This window comes from Elaeis guineensis, chromosome 13 (genome assembly GCF_000442705.2).
Source record: "Elaeis guineensis isolate ETL-2024a chromosome 13, EG11, whole genome shotgun sequence".
In the NCBI taxonomy this organism is placed as follows: domain Eukaryota; kingdom Viridiplantae; phylum Streptophyta; class Magnoliopsida; order Arecales; family Arecaceae; genus Elaeis; species Elaeis guineensis.
This window is the reverse complement of record NC_026005.2, coordinates 66,939,431-66,955,911: the sequence shown is the minus strand read 5'-3', so window position 1 is coordinate 66,955,911 and position 16,481 is coordinate 66,939,431. Positions and strand designations below refer to the sequence as shown.

General features: G+C 32.8%; 1 long non-coding RNA gene and 1 other non-coding gene across 2 annotated transcripts; both read left to right on the top strand.

The window, feature by feature from the left end:
• The first annotated feature begins 16 nt into the window (after positions 1–16).
• LOC140853408 (uncharacterized) lies at positions 17–4,362 on the top strand. The gene is made up of 2 exons (XR_012136464.1): positions 17–2,845; positions 4,032–4,362. It is a non-coding gene; the product is annotated as an uncharacterized lncRNA (long non-coding RNA).
• A 10,541-nt stretch (positions 4,363–14,903) lies between these two features.
• LOC114913031 (small nucleolar RNA R71) lies at positions 14,904–15,010 on the top strand. The gene has a single exon (XR_003799057.1). It is a non-coding gene; the product is annotated as a small nucleolar RNA R71 (small nucleolar RNA).
• Positions 15,011–16,481: the final 1,471 nt, after the last annotated feature.

Genomic DNA, 16,481 nt, shown 5'->3' with positions numbered 1-16,481 from the left:
TTTGAAAAGTTTAGGTCCAATCTCGACTTGAGCCGATTGGGCCAATCTCGTATATCTTCTCCAACCACCATCTTTGCCATCGACTGTTGGAAGTCCGCCCATAGGTCCTCTGACCTCTTCACCATTAAGAAGCTCTCCTTTAGCTTCCCTCCGCCACCTTGTTGCCCCTCATGACACTAGTCTTTGCAGCATTGCTGCTGCTAGCTACTACCTCCTCCGGTGGAATTGTTCTAAGTGGTTGTGGGGGAGGAAGGAGAGAATACTTGATGGTGCAGATGGAGTTGCCACCAAACTCAAAGTGCTCATTGGCCATGGTGGGGTTGTTGATGAAGATGAGGTGGGCGGGGTCTTTTGAGAGCTCCTTCGGGGATGTAGTGAGGCGGTCAGAGTCTATGTAGGAGCCATGGCAAGGGCAGGGGTGTTAGGGATGAAAGAGAATCGGTTGCTGCAGGCGAATAAGTGGTAGGATTGAGTTGAATGGGGGGCTTGGGTAGGAGCCAAGGGGTGAAGGGTTGTCATTGGCCGTGTTATTTGGTTTATTGTTGTTAATTTTAGTGGGCTTAGTTCGTGCTTAGGCTCATGCTAGGTTGAAGAACTATTTGAGCTTGGTCGGAAATATGGGTTCAAATTTGAAGCCTAACTCCGACTTGAAACTTCTTGGGCATAGCCCATAGTCCGGCTCATAGTCAGACCGGTCTAATGGGCCTCAGGTCGGCCCGAGCTCATTTCCAGCCCTACTTAATAAAGCATGCTGACTATGTCATGTATATCTGATTTGAGAAATTTGAATGGGAGTACGAAAAGGATCGAGTTTTATGAAAATGCCAAGCAAGCATAGTTCTCTCCATATACTATTATTCTTTTTTTTTTTCTGTTACAATTTTCAAGGGTACTCTGTCATAATCTCTTTAATTGTGTGCATGTTACTTGATTCCAAACTTGTATAAAGATGTCTCCAATGTGAGTTAGATATGTTGATGTATATTCCCCTTTTTCCATAATTTATTAACTTATTAGAAGTGTCATAGTGCTTTGAGTTCCATGTACAAATTTGTGCTTACTAACTATGTGTGCATTGAAAGATGTCTGCAGCTTTAGATTTTCAGTTGTGTGTGTGAGAGAGAGAGATAGAGAACTATTTTGAATTTTTTCTTAGAAAAAACAAACTAGTGATTGAGTGTTGGTAGCATGCTACATCTATCTGTGAGATATAGTTAATTAGGTGAAAACATGTCCTGTGCTCAGGAGTAAGGATGTAGAATTTACTAATGAAAAGGCAGTGAAATAGAATAACAGTGAATAAAATGCTAGTTCTACCCACAACTTCAGTTTTCTTTTGGCTTAGAAATTGTACTTAAAAATTTCATCGCTATTCATCAGAAGCTTTTGTTCAGTGTAACAGATTGATAATAAAGGTCATTCTGTTTCCATCTCGTGGTAGCCCTTATTAAGTGTCTGTTAGCATTATTCCTCAACAACCACATCAACTTCACTTAACAAACTTGTTGAACACGATTTAATAAGAGAAGGATTTGACTCCAAGGGAACATATGAGGGCATTGGTACTATATGTTTATGGGAATTCAGCATCAACACATCAAACTGAAGATCTGGTCCATAGCACCAACCGAACTGGCTAATATTATCCCATATATGATATCACTTGGTTTATGCTTAAGAGAGCACAAAACTATTTCATTTCTTTAATAGAAATAGACAAAAATCCAGCTTTGTTGACTGGAAACTTGCTTTTATATTATTTTTGATTTTCAGAGTAAATTCTTTCTGCAGTTTAATCAGTATGACACTCTGAAAAATAGCAATATTATTTTGCTTTTGGAAAAGCACATGTTTCAAGCACAACCCCACTCTCCCTTGAATCTTGGTGACTTTTATATTTATGAAACCATTAATCTATATCCTGACCAGACCTGGTAGGAAAATTCCGTTTGCATCTCCGGCATAAGAACTTTTCTTGGCGGATCTCTTTTAAGAAGTAGCCTTCCATGATGCTCCATTTCAAATATCGAACAGTGTTTAATACATGCTTTCTATACGTTTTTGTTGATGCGCAGTTTTTTTTACTTGAGAAAGCATATGTGCGCTTTGGTTTACTGATCCCAGAAATCTTATTCTTGCTTTGGATGCATGGAGGCTTCCATCTTCAATTTCTAGCCATGAGATGTGCTCCGATATAGAAGATGATTTGTCTGAGTTAAACCCAGATTATTTCTTAGTAATTGTTATATATAATGGTTTACGGTACCAGTTTCGATATTTGTACCACTACTTTGCTGCTATAGTGTTGATATAGGTTAATTTATGGTACCAATGCTCATTACATCCCCAATACTACTTGGTTTGCTATCTGATTTCTGCGGTATAGAACCACTTGTTACAGGGTGATATTGTCTAGTAGGGCGAACCATGGGGTCAAACATGTGAAGGCACTGGTTGAATCTAAAGACTGATATTTTTTGGCTTTGTTTCAAGCATAAGGATAATGTGGTGTTACTTCTTAACTAACCAATGTAATGGTTTTATTTATTGTGAAAAATGTGAACTTAGATTAGGTGAAAAGGCCTTGAATTATAATGGATTCTACAATACCTTTTATAACAGTGTCAGTGGTAAAATACCTTCACTCGTCTGTAGATGTCCTAATACAATGGTCAATTCTTAAAGTTAGAATCTTGGAATAGATTGTTATGCTATAATCATTAATCTTTTTCTTTTTCTGATTGCAAGGGAGGCGAGAAGTCACCAGATATATAACCACTATCCACTACAATTTGTCACATTAATTGACAAACAACATGACTGTTTTCTGTCACTTATATTTGAGGTTTTTCCTTTAGCTTATTATTTTTATGTTTATCAGATGTAGATCGTTCCTTATATTTTGATCATGATATAATGTTAATCTGGAACCTTTGGATCGTGTACCATTGTTAAAAGCATGATGATAATGCCTGAAACAAATGAAATAATTGTTGTCTCTGTTTTTGTAACATGACAATTTGATTTACTTTTAATTTACCTAATCATTTTGGGTCAAAGTTGAACATCTTTTCTTTCTTTTGAATGAGTGTAATTATTCCTTTGAAGATTGGTTTTACTCCTACAAGCTAAAACTTATGTTCTACTTTGTGATTAGCTCTGTTTCATATGATGTTTTGATATCTCACTGGATCGCAGAATTTTCAGAAATTTGTGGAGATCATGCCATTTAATTATATATATATATAGTTTCATTTGTATCAGGCTGTATTAGTTTCTTTAGTTGAGTGAAGTATGACTACAACATATATCAGTATTCTTTTTGTACAATCTGAGTTCCAATTTATTTTAGCTATTTTTCTCAGTTTTTCATTGTGGTAGCTGTCAACATTTTCCTTACGTGTGTGTGTGTGTGTGTGTGTGTGTGTGTACGCACACGTACGCATACATGTACACATACATACATACATGTGTGTGTGTACACACACATGTATGTATGCATGCATGTATGTGTACATATATGTGTACGTATCTATCTATCTATATATCCATATATATATATATATATATATATATATATGGGCGCGCGTGCGCACGTGTGTATGTGTGTGTGTGCATACACATACATACATAAGTATATATATGGTATATATATATGGATATGGATGTGTGTGTCTATATATATATTATATATATATATGTATGTATATGTAGATCTGTGTGTGCCGCGCACGTGCGCTTGTATATATCTATATATGTATATATGCATCTATATATTTGTGTGTGTATATTTATATATATATATATATAAAATCATCAAGCTCGCAAGTTGTTCTTTTTTATTTTTTTATTTCCACCAGCAAAATGCCATGTGTTTATTGGTTATTTAACCTTTGCTATTGGTCGTTTCAAATGGTCTGTTCTTGCAAATTAACCACCTGATGTGCCCTTAATTCAGTGAATACAGCTGCTTTAGGAGCATATTGCTTTGCTCATATTATTTTCTTCTCATAATTTGTTGTAACCTGCAGCGTATCGGTTCAGGAACCATTAGAGGATCATATTTTGTGAACGCAATTGCCAGCTGCTGCACGTGTTACGTCTGGGGTCTTCTGTCGCATATTTTTAATATATGTTAACTCACTCCATCGCATATTTTTAATATATGTTAAACTCAACTCCATCCTTCGGAATGAATCCTCAAGTTACTTTTAATATCAAATGTATATATTGCTTTCTGAGCTGAACTGGCATGTCAGCGGTGCAAGCTAATTGGTGTCGGGGATAGATTCAGCTAACAATCATTTCAATTATGGAAATTAGCAGCAGGGAAATTGGAAGGCCCTCAAATTTTTCCTTTTATTGTCAACCAGCACCTTTAGTTAAGTCACTCGATTGTTTTAAATTGATGATGGTTGAAAAGGGACCTGCTAATTGGAGTCTTTTTGTTGCCGGTTTTTTCTCACGCCTGTTCTCAACTACAATTCTATGCAACCTTTTCAGGCTCTGGATGGGCAATTTAGAGCTGGAAAAGTCGGCATTGTTGCCATAATGTAAGAAAGCAGAGAAACATTATACTTGTGTAAGAGAACTGCAATGACACTCGTGATCTCTAGCAAAAATATGTGAACATGTTTCAAGAGATACTAATCAGGATTTTCTTGCCAAATCAAAGAGGACATTCCGTTCCTGGCCAAGCAGAAAGATGTACTGAAATTCCTAATCCAGCCATTAGAGCAGTTCGGGAATGTACACGGTGAACGAGTTCTTTGACCAACTGGCTCGTTCTGCTGTAAACTAAAGATGTATTGGAAAAGAATGTGCTGGTATTGGAAATTCTGTTATTTAAATTGATGTAGCGGGTCATGGATGGATAGAGACCTTCAACTGCCGTAGAATCTCAATGAAGAAAAGGCCTCTCACTAAACATTTGATTATAAAAACATTTGTTATTAGATAAAGTTGGATCCAACTAGATGATATACTCTTTGGTCCTCTGCTTTCCTTCATCGATTAGCATGAAGCATGGATCATCATCTGCTTTGTGAATATGGCTTATTAGTAATAGATAGGAATTAAATGATGGGTTACAAGACCAAGAGCCTCTTTTTACGAGCTGCAGTTTCTATCCTGAGATTATTGTATCAAACGGCAATGCCACAGTAGCGGACCGGCCACCCACTTGAACCCTGCTTTGCTGCTCTACCAGAGGGGTGTGGGGGATGGAGCAAGTAACCATCATGCACCTAGGTAGCAGACATTTTTCTTTATGTTTGCGTTGCCATCAAGCAGGATTTAAGTTTGAATGGTCATGTAAAGGGATTGATATTAGCAACTAGGGCCTCAAGACTCTAAACTAGTTTACATGGAGATTTTTTTTTATGCACAAGTAGTTTCTTATTGAAATAACTATTAAAACTAAGATTTTTTTTTTTTTAACATAGGGTTTCATGGGTGATTGGTGATGATGTTGTATAAATCTATTATTTATTTGAGTAAATGGTTTCTTTCATAAACTATGTGCCATTCTTTTTGTATTTTTATGACCGTTATTTCTTTATATATATAAATAGAGAGAGAAAGAGAGAAAGAAAGAGAGATTGGGCTTTAGTTAATCAGATCTCAGTTTATATCTGATCGACTTTCTGTCCCTTGGATCAGTGTACATATCAAAACGAAGTCTAAAAGCTAACGAAAGGCATTTGGCTACTGCTCTCTGACTTGGTCTTGTTAAAAAAAAGGATATGCATTGAATGGGATGCGATGCTTGGCCACGCGTGCGCCCCTTCATCCCATCTCTCCTCCTCTTTCTTTCAAAATTCATTTTTTCTCTCTCCCAACCCACATCTCTCTCTTTAAACACACACTTCTCTTTTTTTTTCCATATCTGGCCACCGTCGCCGTCTCTTCCGAAACCCCTCTCACCTGTGGCCTCTGTTTTCCTATCATGTTTTTTTCTTCCTCTTTTTCTCCTCATTTCTTTCTTCTTCTTCTTCTCTCTCTCTCCCTCCTCTCTTTCGTCTCTTTCATACTAAATGCCTACCCGCTGTTGGCTCTTTCTCAACCCACTGTCGGCTCTTTCTCACCTGTGGCCTCTGTTTTCTATCATGTTTTTCTCTTCCTCTTTTTCTCTTCATTTTTTCTTCTTCTTCTTCTTCTCTCTCTCTCTCCCTCTTTCTCTCTTTCAAAGCCCCTCTCTTTCATACTAAGTGCCTACCCACTGTCGGCTCTTTCTCAACCCACTGTCGGCTCTTTCTCACCTGTGGCCTCTGTTTTCTATCATGTTTTTCTCTTCCTCTTTTTCTCCTCTTTCTTTCTTCTTCTTCTCTCTCTCTCTCCCTCTTTCTCTCTTTCAAAGCCCCTCTCTTTCATACTAAATGCCTACCCGCTGTCGGCTCTTTCTCAACCCACTGTCGGCTCTTTCTCACCTATGGCCTCTGTTTTCCTATCATGTTTTTCTCTTCCTCTTTTTCTCCTCATTTCTTTCTTCTTCTTCTTCTCTCTCTCTCTCTCTCTCTCTCCCTCTTTCTCTCTTTCAAAGCCCCTCTCTTTCATACTAAATGCCTACCCACTGTCGGCTCTTTCTCAACCCTCAACCTCACCTTCTTCTTCTTTCTTCTCCACTCTTCCAACTCTTACCTTTTCCTCTCTTTCTCTCTCCTACCATTAACCACCCACCAATTACTGGCTCTTCTCCAACCTCCAACTCTCACCCGCCACCCCCATCTCCTCTCATCTCTAATCCTAACATTTTCTACTCCACCTTTCTTTTCCAATTAGCAAACCCCATCTGCTACTCCACTCACCGCCTACTCTTCTTTAACCCCCCATTCCCATCCATTTCTCCCACCTGCCACCCTCTACTCCTCTCATTCGCAACTCGCACTCTCACTCGTCGACACCACCTTCTCTCTTCCCCATCCCACCCTCCTCCCCCCCCCCCCTCTCCCCATCAGTCCATCTCTTCCATATTAGATGAACATCTTTTTCATTTAGTTTTGTTATATCAATAGCTAAGTAAAATTTAAATTCTCTTGATGCATGAAAAAGAATTGTAGTATGTCTGATAGATCTAAGTCATAGTTAATCATAAAAAAAAAATATTTAGAGATATGAGAACAAATGGACTAATGATACATATTTTTCTCTTGTAACATCAATCTCAGTGTTTGAAAGGTATTCATGATGTATGATTGGGAGAAGATAAAAAGTATTTTGATAGGACATTCTTTTTTTTAGAATAGGACATTATTCTTTTGATAGGCTATCTCTCTTAGTAGGAGTCCATTGCTAATAGTATTAGCAATGGAGAAAGGTGTATTAGTGATGACATTTAGCCGTCACTAATAACCTGCTTTCTTATAGTGAAAGAGATAGAAAAGCATCTTTTCTATGAGAATAAGATTCATACATGTCATAAGAGAAATACCTATGTGGGACATAGAAAAGTCAGTTCCCATTGTTTGAGAATTGAGATAATTTTTTTCAAAAAGTACTCTTAACCTTTTAGATAGAATGGAATAAGATCTTTCTTTTTATTGAAGGCATAATAGGCTTTTTACAAATTTTTTTGGAAAGTACATAATCAAAGATAAGCTACTCTAGAATTTGATATTTTTCAATGATCAACCATTATACAAAAACTATACTACAAGAAAAGAGAGTTTTTGTGATAAAATTATTTACGACGAAAATATTTTCATCGAAAATAAATGTATTTACAATGAAAAAATTCATTATAAATAATAAAATATTTATGATGAAAATATTTTTTCATCGTAAATAGTATTATATTAGTGATGAAAAAAAATTTCACCGTAAATACAGATTACTTGCAATGATTATTTTCATTGTAAATAACAAAATATTTATTTTAATTTTAAATTTTTAAATATCAACGATGAAAATATTTTTATTGTAAATAATTTAAGTATTTACAATAGAAAATATTTTTTGATGGAAATAATATTATTTCAAACAAAAAATATTTCATCGCTAATATTTTAGAAAAAAATGAGAAATTTTAAAAATTTAAAAATTACATATTATTTAGGATAAATATATTACATCATAAATAATTAGGTATTTACGATGAAACTCAATTTTTGTCACAAATACTCTATTATTTATAATAAAAAAATTTATTGCTAATATCTGAACAATAAAAAAATTTAAAAATTCAAAAATTATAGATTATTGATGATAAAAATATTACATCATAAATAATTTAGTATTTTTGATGAAATGATATTTTTTTTACAAATAATAAATTATTTACGATGTAAAATTTTCATCGCTAATATTTAAAAAAAATAAAAAATTTTAAAAATTCAAAAATTATAGATTATTTTCAATGAAAATATTATATCATAAATAATGGAGTATTTAAAATGAAAAATATCTTGTTATCGTAAATACTAAATTATTTATGATTAATATTTTCATCCTTCATATATGAAAAAAATAAAAAAATTATGAATTAAAAAATTATAGATTATTTATGATGAAAATAATATGTTGTAAATAATTGTATATTTATGGTCAAAAATAAATTTTCATCGTAAATAATAATTATTTACGATGTAACATTTTTATCACTAATATATGAAAAAAAGTTTTTTTAAAAATTAAAAAATTAGAGTTTATTTGCAACGAAAATAATACATCATAGATAATTATTATTTATGATGGAAATAAATTTTTATCATAAATACTATATTATTTATGATGTAATATTTTCATTACTAATATTTGAAAAAAATTAAAAATTAAAAAATTAACGATTATTTGTGATGAAAATGATACGTTGTAAATAATGGAGTATTTGCAACAAAAAGCTATTTCCATCGTAAATTCTAATTATTTACAATGAAAAATTTCATCATTAATATATAAAATAAAAAAATAAAAAATTTAAAAATTACAGATTATTTGTGATGAAAAATAATTTTTCATCGTAAAAATTATAAATTATTTACGATAAAAATAGTCTATTATTTACGTCGAAAAAAAATCAAAAGTTGATCATTATTTGCGACAATGCTTTTCGTCTCTAAGTTTTTCTGAATCTGTCTCATTGCTCAATTTTATATAGGTTGTTGGTTCTATGGATTGACTAGAGGTCACAAAGTAGAAAGGCCTTATATCTGCCCAAGAACATAGAAAAGAGATGATACAGGATCTTTATACGTTAAAACATAATCCATAAAAAGGTTATTCATATGGTCGCATGATAAGGTAAGTTTACTCTTAAGGCTTAGACCCTATCTTTAAATTTGAGTTTAAATACTTTCCTCTTTCCTCTTGTTTTGGAGAGAATTATTGCTTTCTTTCTATAGATCAGTGAAACAGAAGCCCGAGAGAATAATAATCTATTGATTTTAATTTATAGTATCAATATATCCTTCGAAAAAAATGAAAAAAAAATAAAATTTAAAATATAAAATTATAAATTATTTATTTAGTTTATTATAACCATTATGTCATTTCTGTTATTATTATTTAATGCTCCTTTTGCATTTATATAGATCAAAAAGTATGCGGAAGATCTTTGCTGGGTTCTTCAGCATTATTTTTCAAAAGTGCATTCATGGTCTTGGTATGAGATGGTTATTTATCACAGGTACTCTCAAACTAGCTGAACTCTTATGATTGCTATCCAGTTTAAGATTTATCCTGAGATTGACATACTTTTGAGCAGATATTATCCTTTCTACTATGCTCCTTTCATGTCGGATCTCAAGAGTCTTAGCTGTTCACAGATTAAATTTGAGTTCAGATATCCATTCAAACCTTTGGATCAACTCATAGCAGTGTTATCATAAAAAAAGTAAATCTAATTAGTTAAATTTTTTAATTATAAATTATGTTTGATTATTAGCTAACATCTGCAATGTATCAGCAGAAAAATAGCTCTCATCCGACGGTACATGATTACGTAATTTTTTTATGTACAAATTTTTGATGTACGTAATTTTTTTTGAAAAAAAATATAAATTAATAATTTATATAAAATTTTTATTAATATTTTATTTTTCATCATGAACATTTTTTTGATGTCCATTTTTGTTGTTAAATTTTTTGGATAGAAAATTTTCTTAATGAAAAAATCTAAAATTAATTTTTTATGAAACTATTATTGGAGAATTTTTTTGCAAAAATTATTTTCGATGAAAACTATATTTACAACAATAATAAGATTATTAACGACTAAAATTTAGTTTTTATGCAAATAATTTTTTTAAAAATTTTTTAATAGGGAAAAATTTTTGAATGGAGAATTTTTTATTTCTTTGGGAGAATTATTGATGATAAAATTTTAATTTTTATTGCTAATAATTTTATTGATGATAAATTTTTTTCATCATAAATAATTTTTTTTTGATGGAAATTATTAGCGATAATTTTTTTCCATTGCTAATAAGATAAATAATGATGAAATATTAATTTTCATCGTAAATATTTTTTAGCTAAAAAATTAAGAAAATTGGAGGAAAATATTAGCGACAAATTTTTTTTTCCATCGTTAATAACTTTATTAACGATAAAATATTTTTTTCATCGTAAATACTTTTTTTTATGAAAAAATTTTTTATTGAAGAATTTTTTTTGAATTATTAGCGATGAAAATAATCTTATTAGCGATGAAAAATTATGTCGTTAATAGTCTTACTTTCAGTCAACATCAAATCGATGTCTCTTCACGTGGAAATACGTGAAATCCTTATTTCTTCCCCCCTCCTTTCCCTGATCTTTCTCCCTCTCCCCTCCGTCTCTTCCCATCGATGAGGCCCTCTCCATCGCCGCCATCCGTCGACCGCATTGCCCGTCGTCCGCTGTCCGTCGGAGGTAGGATTTTCAATCCTCTTTTTTTTTGTATTGATCGGATGGAGCTGATACGATCGCGATATTGTCGTTAGGATACCGTGATTATCAATCTAATTTTGACTTCAATAAAAATTAAAAATATATAGAAAGTAGTGAGTCAGATCGAATCCATAGAGACGATAGCATTTTGATTTGAAATCTTTAATTTTATAAAAAAATAAAATTTTGAAGAATATAATTTAAGTCAGAAATAAAAATTAAAAGTACGAAAAATAAATCGGATACTAAGATCTACTATTTAGATCCTAGTTTCTACTTATAATAAAAATAAATAATAAAAATTTAAAATATATAAAATAAATTGGTACTAAGATCTACTAACTAGATCTTAGCATCTACTTACAAAAAATAAAAGACAAAAATTTAAAGTACAAGAAAATAAATTTTTTATTAACTAGAATTGAAGTTCAAGTACAAAAAATTTAAAAAGAATAATAAAATAAAATAAAAATAAAACTATAACAAAAATCTGAAGTTGATCAATTCAGCCTCATTAAAAAAATGGTTGATAACCTCTCCGTCTTCTTTCGTACTCCATAGAACGAACCGATTTTTTTTCTTTTCTCCTTGGATCCCTAAAGCTATATTATTTTTTTCTAATTTTTTCTTGCTATTATTCTACTGAATTTTTTTGCCCTCCAAACTTATTCTCGGACCCCCTATTTATAGGTGAATTTTTTACCTTTACATTTATTTCTGACCATCGGATCATCTTTGGACCACCCAGATCTGATCAAAAATCTATGTTTAAATCCTTATCAGAATCAGATCCATTCTCAGCCATCTGATCACACTCCAGATTGAATTCTGGCTGTCGGATGGTGCAAAATCACTCATTATCAAAGTCAAAAATGTTCTCAACCGTTGGATCACGTGATGGTGGAATCTGGGCCGTCAGATCGTGCCCAAAAATTCTTATCAAACTCGGGAATGCTGTCAACCATTTGATCTGGGTTGGGATGAATATGGACCATTGGATCGCATGAAAATGCCTCCACCCATCATGGACCGCACTTGTGAACCGCATACTATTCTCGATGGACCGCGCTCCTGACTCTGTGGACCAAGCAGCCGGTCCACCGTGCATCGAAGGTAATAAAATATATTTTTTAAGATATTTTTGCTCATTTTTGCTCCGATTTTTGCCTGAAAAATTTTAAAAAAAAAATTTCAAAAATTTTTATTATTTTGATGCTTAAATTGCTTAATTAACTCAACATTTATTTTTTATAAATATGCTCTAATTTATATATTTTTTAAAATTATTTATTTTTGTAAAAAAAATAATTTATTAATGAAATTAGATAAATATGCCACTTATCACACCCTCCAACTTGAACTTTGCTCATCCTCGAGTAAAAAAAGAATTTAGAATTAAGTATTGTTTAACTTAAAGTTTTGAATTTCACCAAATAATTTTTAAAAAGGTCACTGATATTCTGTAGAGCATGAATGAGATATGTTATTGGAGTATTAATACTAATCAATATAAGAGTTAAACTGAGAATACTAAATTTTTTTGAATTTTTCTAAATTATTTCTATCTTTATCTCTAAATCGTTAACCTTTATATGGACAAGTATATTATTACTTCCATCCTTCGTTTATTGAACCTTTTTTTTCTCTCTTTTTTTTTTAACATTGTATCGCTATTGAATATCTTAACCCCTTAAGCTTTCTGTTTGACCCATGTAGCATATTTTCAGCCAATGACTCCCAAACCAGACGGTTTTAGGGCACTAGGTATAAAATACCTCTCGGACCTACTTGTTTGAATCAAATAGGCTACGAGTTAAAACTAGCTTTACAACAAAGCTTCTTTATCCTTCATATCTTTTTATGCAAAACTCAATGTTTGCTTAGGCAAAGAAGTCCGATTATTTAGCATGAAATACTTGAATTTTTTTTTTAATCTTAATTTTTATATGAAGAAATATATAGTTACCCTACACAAACCTATAAGAAGTTAACTCTTTTTTGATGCTGGTGGAAAAAATTTAGAAATGCTCAAAGAAAACTGTTTATGTTCTAAACTTAACTCTTTATTGGATTTTTTTAATACTTGATCCCTCAATATCTCACAAACTCTCTAGTTTGTACATCAATTTTCTTTTTAAAAATACTTAGTTTAACTCAATTTTTAAGTATAATCAGGTGCTTAAATGCTAAATACTAACTTACTTGAAGACTAAAAAAATTTTTTATTCTCCCTCTCCAACTTAATCGACATTGTCCTCAATAGAGTAGAAAAAATGAAGGGTGCATGTAAAGAAAAAGAAAAAAGAAAGATGTCATCTGATCCAAAAATCTTTTCAAAAGATTCTCTCCCCAACTTAGCCAAGATTATCTTCAGATCCCTACAAAAGACTCAATTAATCTAAACAAAATGCAAAAGAAAGTAAAAGCTAAAAATTGAAAACTGGGTTACCTCTTAGAAAGTGCTAAGTTTACCGTCTTCAGCCAGACCATGTCGATTCTTTCACCTATCTCGTGTTAAATATTGGATTGATAAATTCCAATGGATTGTCAATCTCAAGAAGATGGCCTACGATAAATTTCAGTAGTTTGTTGTCAATCTTCAAAAAATATTTCACATATCTATTTTTAATTTAAAAAAATAATTCATAAACTCATACACAGATCCTTATTTGTTGAGAATTTTTCTTATTTGTTCTTCTAAAATACTCATGAATTGAATTTTTGGGTTAGGAGTTAAGTTTGAAGCAATGGATATTGAAATGGTATCACTTGATTTTAAACATATGTACTCAGATGTGATTAAAGATGCTTCAGTTTTGGAGAAGGTGATTCTAAAGTGGAAGAACTGGCTTCTAGGGCTGAAGAAAATGAAACTCTTGATGAATATGTCTCGAGTAACTTATCCGCTCTCTTCTTTTCTTTATCTTTTTTACTTAGATCGATAGCAATTTTGGACTCAGATTCTTTTATCAGGTTAGTCTCAGTACTAACTCTTTTTTTAAATTTTTATTTTGGCTAGCATCAGTACTAATCTTTCTCACCTGGTCTGGATATGGGTCCTTAAGAATCCTATCACTTCTAAGTTCAGTAATTGCTTTGGCATTCTCAAATTGAGGATTCTTAGGTGGGATATTGGATTGATGACTAGGTCTAGGTAGTTGATGGGTGGATGGGTTGTTCCTAAGATTTGGTACTGGTTGGTTTGGCAATTGACCTGGTTCTCTCCTCATGATAGACTCAGCTAATTGTCCTATTTGTTCTTCTAACCTAGCAATAGATTGCTGTTTGGTCATAATCAATTGTTGTAGTTAGTTAAATCTATCGTTAGCTAGATTGGTCTGTTGAGGAGGTGCGTATGGTGGCTGACTGTGATACGATGGTTGGGTAGGTTGATTAGACTGATCTCTATTGTAGGCATAATTCTAGTATGGAGGCCTACTCTGAAAGTTTTGCACAGGAAAAATTTGGGTCTGAGCCTGAGTCTGTTGGGGTCTCCAAAAAAAATTGAGGTGATTCCTCCAGCCTGAATTATATGTGTTAGAGAATGAATCATTGATAGGTTTGGAGTAACCTTGGGCAGCTTGAACTTGTTTTGGGATAAAAGGTGAAAACTATACAGTCGTGAGATATTCACTCACATGATAGACTGGACTAGCATAGATAGAATAAATCTCTTGATAATTGGAAGGTGATGTGTATTGCACAGGAGATTGTTGACCTAGTGTTGGGACTGATCTAATTTTTGGACAAGAAGGTCAACTTTATCTAATTTTTGGGCTATTAGGTTCAAATCGGTCTTAGGACTAGAATCTATTTGCTTGATCTCAAAAATTTCTACCCACTTTTGGTGAGGGATTGATCTTTCGTAAGAGGATAATGGAGCATGATTGATCGAATTTTCACTCAAGATTTCAAATAAAGTATAAGCTTCATCCTCACTGTTACTTATGAATGCACCCCCACAAGATACATCTACCAGCTGTCTGTATTGGTCACCTAAACCCTCATAGAAAGCTTGAACGATTTGCCACTTAGAAAGACCATGGTGTGGGCATTTTTTAAGAAGTTCCTTAAGTCTCTCCCATGATTCATGAATTTGTTCCCCTGAAAGCTGAGCAAATCCAGTGATGGCTCGCCTCATGGTGTTGGTTCGACCTATAGGATAGAATTTCTTAAGAAACTCATGCTGCATTTTAGCCCATATTCGGACTGGTCTCCCTATTGTGCCAAGCCAGTACTTAGCTTTATCCTTAAGTGAGAAGAGGAATAGGATCAGTCTAAGTGCATCATCAGTAAAATTTTGAATTTTCATCATGGAATAAATTTCTAAGAACTCATCTAGATGCTTGTAAGGATCTTCATTGGTATTCCTGTAAAAAGATGGGAGCATCTAGATTGTGACCAACTTGATCTCATAATGGCTTGCAGAGATATCAGGTAAGTGGATACAAATCGATGGGTTATAGGTGGAAGGAATAAAATATTTCTTCATCTGTCTAGGTGGTTCTCTAGGGTCTCCAGCCATTTGATTTTTAGGTTTAACGTGAATCAGCCGTTCAATTTCAGGATTAGGTTCAACTAGGTCTGGATAAAGAGATCTTTTACCTTGCATATACTAGTGCAAATCTTAATGTATAGTTCAGCTTTTTTTTTTTTTGAAGAGAAAGAGAAGAGAAAAGAAAGAAAAAGCCCGAGACCTAAACACATAAGATGAGAAGAATTAGTTGTGATTAAGTGTTAATTGCAATCAAGTTAGCAAACAATTAAACTTAGACACCTATGGGTTTCTTAGACCTAACAGTTCAATGTAGAGTGGCTGGGCCTAGACATAAATTGGGTTTGTTTTCACTTCCTTCAACTAGCCAGATAAGAGGTGGGATCATGGGGGTCCCCCTGTTGCTTGCCTCAGACACCAATTAAATTGATCAGGTAAGCTAATGGAACTAATTAAATAATCGTGAGTCCACTTAAGCTGAGCTTTTGTAACCTCTAGCCTTAGACACCAATTTCAGGGGTGAGTCCAAACTTACTTTGCACTTGACTTGACTATAATACTCAAACTGAACTCAATTGATCTTAGGGGCCAATGTCTACTTGATTTTAGTTAGGCTAGGGTTAATGCGGTTGGTTGTTTTTGGGCCAAAGAAGAGTGATGAAATCTCTACCTTATCTTGTTATAGGTGTTGCCCTTAAGTTGCTTTAAGATGAATGTGCACAACCAATTTCAAACAAGAGGTTCTATGCAACTAAATTAGATGCATGAAACTAATAAAACTTGAAAGCTTACCTTGTCTCCAGAGATCATCAAAAGTAAATCTAAGATGATGAATGCTCGTAAAAATTAAGTTTCTACTCTTGTCATACAATTTTTATTAGGTTTATGTGGGTAAATTTTAGGTTAATTTGAAAAAAAAAAGATAATTAATAATAAAAAAATAGTTAGGACTAGGGTTAGGATTGATCTCACCAAGTAAAATTTGAAGCTTTCTATCTTTTTTTTTGAATTTTTTTTTACAAAAAGAAAAAAAATAGTAAGCTATATTTACAAAAAAATCAAAGAAATTAAATATTAAAATTAGTGCCTTCTGTGGCAACAGTGCCAAAAATTGATACGA